Consider the following 7292-nt stretch of genomic DNA (forward strand, 5'->3'; position numbering starts at 1 on the left):
GTTATACTGTAACTGAAGAAATATCTGAGCCTCCGCTTCCCAAGCGTGAGTAAATAAATCATCTTTGTTTAAACTTCCCGTACAGCTCACACTCCACTGCCGCTAATCCCACCTGTTCGTATTCCAATTGCCACCCCGGCCCACCGTGACCTTGCGGCCCGATTCACTCCGTGTTCGGTTACCCTGACAATAATATTTGTGCATTATTCTAAGTTTCAGCCTATCAAAGCACAAAAGGTATTTTTTAAATATAAAAGAGTTGGTTACAGCCTTAAAGGATTTTGCTGTCATCTAAAAGCAGATTTACCAACCTAGTTAAATAGTGTATTGAAGAAACATGTGTTTTCCAACATGACACCCTACCTAAACAGTAAGAAAGAAATAGAGCCACTAATGCAGTTAAATGTAACATATTGATGGCATGGTGTAATTTATTTATTGTGCAAACATGCTTTCCCTCTACAAAACAGTAGGGGTGTCTGGGTAAATCCATTATGTAAATCTAAGCATATTTTCAGTTGCACTTATAAACTATTTTTTTCCTTGATGCTTTTGTAGTCACTTCATCCTGAACTTTATGCAATTAAAAATCAAGAGCTCAACAATCCTACAAGTGCTATAATCAGGTATCAGAATTGAAACAAAAAGAAATATGACAATTAAGTAAAGGTATCTTCAGAGCTGCTAATTTTCATTCATAATGAAATTGTTTAACATATAGACAAGCAGAGGAGGTGGCAATGGAATGTAAGACTATATAGCTAAATAAAACACATAATCAATGGCTAACAGGGGAGTAATTGCATCAGGAGATTCCTTGATGCCTTTCCACTCTGTAGAAAAGGATCAAAGCTCTCTGGACAGCTTGTTTCTTGAGCTATCCATGTCAAAAAAATCCAGTCATAGCTCAGGTCATAAGTATTTTGATTAAGGATTATGGATAGGAATTTACCAAATTCATGGCAGAAGTGGGCTGCACGGCAGCTTCTTTAATCTTGCAGGTTCCCCCATGCCCCCTTCCCCAGGTTGCTGATTGACTGAGGGGCCCCTGTGACCCTGCTACATGCTGCTACTGACCAGCCAGGAGGCAAAAACAGCTCCATATTTAAAACCACAGTTTTCACCTCTCTGCTGAGCAGGAGAGAGTGATGGGACCCTTGTGCCAATTGACCGGGGGGGGGGCATGGATGGGCACATGGGGTAACCCACAAGATTAAAGAAGCTGCCAGCCCACTTCCAGCATGAATTTGATAGTTCCCTAACTAAGGGTAACATTCTCAGAAGTGCCAGAGTGGACATGTCTACACGTGCATTAACGTGCTTTAGTTAATGTGCATTAAATCCAGTACCTCCATTGGGAAGTAATGCCTGTCTTAATGTGCATTAACTAAAGATGATGGTCTTTAAGTGATACTTTAATGAGCATTAAAATAGACTAATGTCCATTAAAGCACACATGTAGATGCACCTGGTAATTACTAAACAACAAGTTCCTTTCTCAAAAATTATTTAGCCATTTAGAAGCCTACATTTCAATGAAAGCCAATGGGAATTAGGCTCTTAAGCACATGAGTCACTTTAAAACTGGGCCTCAAAGTCACAAAAGCCCCTTTGAGAATATTATCCAAAGCTGGGAAGATTTTCAGAAGCCCTTGGCAAACTGGGTCTAGATTTTTTTGAAATTCCAGCAATAAGTGGCGTACAAGGATCTGTTTGCTGTTGAATACTTCTGAAAATTTGGTCCTGTTTAAATGCCTACATGGGAGCTGAGCTCTTTAGAAAATCTTCCCTCAGTTGTAGGTGTTCAAGACACAAAAATTTGCCATTAGTATATGGAGGCAGACTACAGAAAATTATGAGAATTGTGTCATTATTTTCCTACAGCTAAAGAAGGGTAGAGAGCCTTACAACAAACAAGAGATAGCAATGCCCTGGCTTTACTGCCAAGACAAATATTTCAGAATGGCAGGAACATTCCTAACAAAAAATCTCCCATAGGTGAAGTTCTAAGTTTGAATAATTAATTTGTTACATAAAATATCAACTTCTCACAAACTCAGATAAACCAGGATAAACAGAAGCATCAGTTAACCCAGCCTTAGAATCATTACAAAAGGTTCACAAGACCATTGACTCTGAAAAATAGGTCAAAAACCTACAAGAGTCTTTATCAAGCAAGTTCAAATTTTCTTTCAATGTATGCAAACAGGATATTTTTAAAACATAACGCAATTCAACATGACATTAATCCTGTATGTAGGTGGAAGCAACTTCTGTTGTTTTTTTTCTGTTGTCTTTTTTAGTATAATCACTTTCACTTTGATACTACAGCACTTTAAGAAAATAGATGCTTGAAGAAATGAAAGACCATGGACTCACAGGGGAGTCAATAGACTTGAACTTCACATGTGCACCGACAGTGGGGAAGTTAGGACACTACCCTCCCCCAATATTTATTTCCTTAATAAGTAAAGAAAATACTGAATTATAGATGCTGACTGATGTCACTATTAAAAGTGGGCCAATTTAGTCATGGTACAGAACTACTCATTAATGTGTTCTTTTTAAAACATGAGTGAAAAGAAAGACTGACAACTCTGAAAAAGCTCCAAATAATTATCTTTGCACTGAGTTTCTTGAAATGAATATTCTGCAATATATGTGTGTGTGTACACACACACAAACACCACAGAAAATGAATTAAATGAATTTTCCAACATATATTCATAGAATGTAGAGTCGGAAGGACCACAATGGACCATCGTGTCCGACCCCCTGCCCCTGGCAGGAAAGAGGACCACAGTCAGATGACCCCAGCCAGGTGACTATCAAGCCTCCCCTTGAAGACCTCCAAGTTAGGTGATAGTACTGCCCATTTCTTCCTAATGTCCAACCTAAATCTACCTTCCACTAGTTTGCACCCATTAATCGTAGTTACTCCCTGGGGCACTCTGATAAATAGCGCATCTCCAATTTCCTGCTGTCCTCCCTTGATAAATGTATAGGCGGCTACAAGTTCTCCCCTCAGACATCTCTTGTGAAGGCTGAAGAGATCCAGATCTCTCAACCTCCCCTTGTAGGGTCTTTCACAGAGGTCACTAATCATGCGAGTGGCCCACCTTTGAACCCTCTCCAGATTCTCCATGTCCCTCTTGAAGTACAGCACCCAAAACTGGACACAGTACTCCAACTGTGGCCTGAACAATGCCACATAGAGGGGGAGCATCATCTCCCTTGATCTGTTGGTCATGCATCTGCTAATACATGACAAGGTGCAACTGGCCTTGTTGATGGCCTTATTACACTGCCAGCTCATGTTCATCTTGGAGTCAACTATGACTCCAAGATCTCCCTCAGCCTCTGAGCTGCTGAGGAGGTCATCTCCCAACCTATAGGTGTGCTTGGGATTCCTCCTTCCTAGGTGGAGTACCTTATATTTATCGTTGTTGAATTGCATCCTATTTCGTTCCGTCCATTGATCCAACCTGTCCAGGTCAGACTTTATCTTCTCCCTCCCCTCTGGTGTGTTAACTTTGCCCCACAACTTGGTGTCATCTGCAAACTTGGACAGGGTGTTCTCCATACCCTCATCCAAATCGCTGATGAAGATATTAAATAACACTGGTCCAAGGACTGAACCCTGCGGGACCCCACTGTCCACCTCCTTCCAGCCTGAGAACGACCCGTCCACCACCACCCTCTGGGTGCAGTCCCTAAGCCAGTTGGCCACCCACCTGACTGTGTAGGCTGCCACCACAGCCCATTAGCTTGCCTATGAGAATAGGATGTGAAACTGTCGAAGGCCTTCCTAAAATCCAGGTAGATGACATCAGCCTCAGCTCTAGTGTCAAGGCAGTGTGTTACCTGGTCATAAAAGGATATAAGTTTTGTCAGGCAGGATCTGCCTGTGATGAACCCATACTGGTTTCCTTTCAGCATCATTTCCCCTGCCAGACCTTCGCAAATGAGCTTTTTGATTATTTTTTCCAGTATTTTCCCAGGGATAAAGGTAAAACTGGCTGGCCTAAAGTTACCCGGCTCATCCCTTCTCTCCTTCTTAAAAATGGGCACCACATTAGTCTTTTTCCAGTCCTCATTGATCTTGCCGGAACACCGTGAGTGCTCAAACAGCTGTGCCAGCAGCTCAGCTATGACACTGGCCAATTCCTTCAGCACCCGTGGATGGAGGTCATCCGGGCCTGCTGGCTTATGCTCATCCAGCCCCTCCAAGTGCTCCTTAACTAAGTCAGCACTAACCTTTGGCAGTCTGGTGCCTTTTGGACATCTGTCTATGCTTAAGGTGGGGAAATTGTCTTGGTCAGTACTTAGCAAAGAACTGCTAATACTGAAGCAAAGAACTCATTGAAGAGCTCCACATTTTTCCCTGCATCAACCACTAACTGTCCTGATTTGTCCTGAAGGGGTCCTATGTTACTCTGTGCTTTCCTTTTGCTCGCTATATATCTGTAGAAGGACTTTTTATTGTCCTTAATTGTTGTAGCCAACCTAAGCTTCAGTCTTGCCTTGGCCTGCCTAACTGATTCCCTGCAATAGCACGCTAGGGAGGTGTTTGCCTCCTTGGTGGCTGCCCCCTGCTTCCACTGCCTATAAATCTCTTTCTTTGCCCCCAGTCTTTCCTGGAGTTTCCTGTTCAGCCAAGGGGGCTTTTTTATCCCCTTACGCCCTTTCCTGCATAAGGGGATAGATTCCTTTTGTGCCCCAAGGATCACGCCCTTGAGATATCTCCAACCCTCCTGGACCCCCATTTGCTGGATGCTCTTGAGTTCTGCCACCTCACTAACTAGCCTTCTAAGTTTACTAAAGTTGGCCCTTCTGAAGTCTAACACTTTAGCCTCACTGGATATTTTTCCCACCCTTTGCTAGACAGTGAACTCTACCAAGTGATGGTCACTATCTCCCAGATTACTGTGTACTTGCAAGTTCCCCACAAGATCATCCTCTGTTGCTAAGACCAGGTCTAGCAAGGCGCTACCCCTGGTGGGACTGGACACTACCTGGGTTAGGTGGAGGTCCTGCACACAGTGTAAGAACCTCCATGAGCGGCTTGTTTTGGCCGTCTGTTCCTCCCAGCAGATGTCCGGGTAATTTAGATCCCCCATGACCACCACCTCCCTCACCTGTATGGCATCTGAGAGCTGCCTGGAGAATACCTCCTCTAGCTCATCATCCTGGTGAGGAGGTCTGTAATAGACCCCCACTACCAAGTCCTTTTCCCCTGGCCCTCCCTGGATCCTGACCCACAATGCCTTGGTATTCCCCTCCTCTACCCCTGCCTTGATGATGGAAGATGTGTACTGCTCCTTAACATAGAGAGCTACACCCCCGCCTTTTTTTCCCACTCTGTCGTGCCTATACAACCTGTACCCCTCAATGCCTACCGCCCAGTCATGCGTACAATCTGACCATGTTTCAGTTAAGCCAACTAGGGCATACTGTGTGCTAGCAAGTAAGAGTGTGAGCTCCTCCCTGCTTATTCCCCATACTCCTGACATTTGTGTAAAGATATTTTGGCCCCCCAGTGGGTGCTCTTGGTGCCCCTTTGCCTTGATGGTTTGTGTTCCCCTTAGTGCTTACCTGGTTAGGTCCGGTGCCTTGTTTGTGGCTTTCCAACCCTGGGTTCTCATTGACAACCGGTTCCCCTTCCCCCTCAAACCTAGTTTAAAGCTCTTTGGAGATGAGCCAACCTGCGGGAGAACAGATGCCACAGAGTATATTTCAGATAATACACCTACTGAGCTGGTATTGCCCAAGTATGGAGCAAAGCAGTTTTAATATGATGAAGAGCAAATAATTTATGTTGTATGCAATGCATCACCTCACTGTTTTGGAAAACAGCTAACAGTTGGTTTGACTGAGAGAATGGAGATATTTCTGAAGTGACTTCAATTATGTTTTCATAAAATGATAGCTCACATGTACCTGTGTAATCAGTTGTTCATCACTGAAATCAAAACCATACACCTGACAGACATCTTAAATTTACATTTGAATAATATAGATGCTCTGTTTAAATCTTCATTAAGGGAGATAGCGAGAGGTACCTAGCCATGTTAGACTGAAGTCAGGCAGAAGTCAAGGTAGAGATGAAATTTATAATCTAACTGAATTAGAGATGCATAAGCTTGTGTGAGCGTGAGCTAACTTCATGAAATGCTATGAATGGGCATGCATAGAGCAGGCTATCAAATAGAGAGAGGTTTGAATACAAAAAACCGGGAAGGAAGAGAATTGGGGGAGAGGGAGGTGGGCAGGGCAGTCCTGAGAGATGGAAAGAAGTAATAAATCCATAAGGATAAAAGGATGACAAAAGCTAATCCAGGTAATGGGTTAAGAATCCATAGTTTCAGTTTAGATCAGACTTAAAACAATCCAGTCTGTGGGTGATTTCTTGTTCTTCAGTTTCCTGTTCAGGTTGGTTTTTAAAGTTTTGCTATCTAAGAGCAACTATCCTGAGCTCAGTGATAGAATGCCTAGGATGGTTCCATCAGAGGTTTTTGTGTGTTTTTGGACTTGGTGTCAGATCAGGGTCCACTCATTGCTTCATGTATGGATTGCCCAGTCTGTCCAATGTAAATAAAGTTGCAATTACCATCCTGACTCAAAAGTACAATTTCATCTTGTTCAGTATAAATGGTTTCACAACACAAGTTCTTTCTGACAAAAAAGTATATACTACTGGCTATCTTTCATAAAGGTTTTCTTTTTTCTTCTGAGGTTACTGAGAACTTGTCTCCAGCATACTTTGTTGCCCATTGAAGAAAAACATAAGGACATGAAGAATATTTATTGTTGCCCATAAAAAGGTATCTTTAACCTTTTTTCAGCTGAAGAATCTGGACTGTATAAAAGCTTTATTTCAATACCAAGTATAAAGTATTTCTACTTTGGCTGGGTATTGCACTCAGACATTGTGAGCAACAGAAACATATGTTGTTACTTGCTTCAGAACAACAGAGTCATTGAAAATGACAAAGCTAACCTATTTAACAACTTCTTTGCTTCCATTTTCCTAAGCAGGGACCAGATCAGCCCCCCACACCGGGCTCCCCTCAGGCCCCAGGGAAGGCCCACCCAGGCCAAGGGTCAGTGTGGATCTAGTCAGGGAACTTCGGGAGGGGCTGGTTGTATTTAAATCAGCTGGTCCAGACGATCTCCACCCTAGAGCACTGAGGGAATTAGCTGAGGTCATTGCGGGATACCTGGCACGGCTGTACGAGCACTCGTGGTGCTCTGGTGTGGTGCCAGAGGACTCGAAGAGGGCCAACGTGGTT

Source organism: Gavialis gangeticus, unplaced genomic scaffold (assembly GCF_001723915.1).
Source record: "Gavialis gangeticus isolate Ggan-Ray unplaced genomic scaffold, GavGan_comp1, whole genome shotgun sequence".
In the NCBI taxonomy this organism is placed as follows: domain Eukaryota; kingdom Metazoa; phylum Chordata; order Crocodylia; family Gavialidae; genus Gavialis; species Gavialis gangeticus.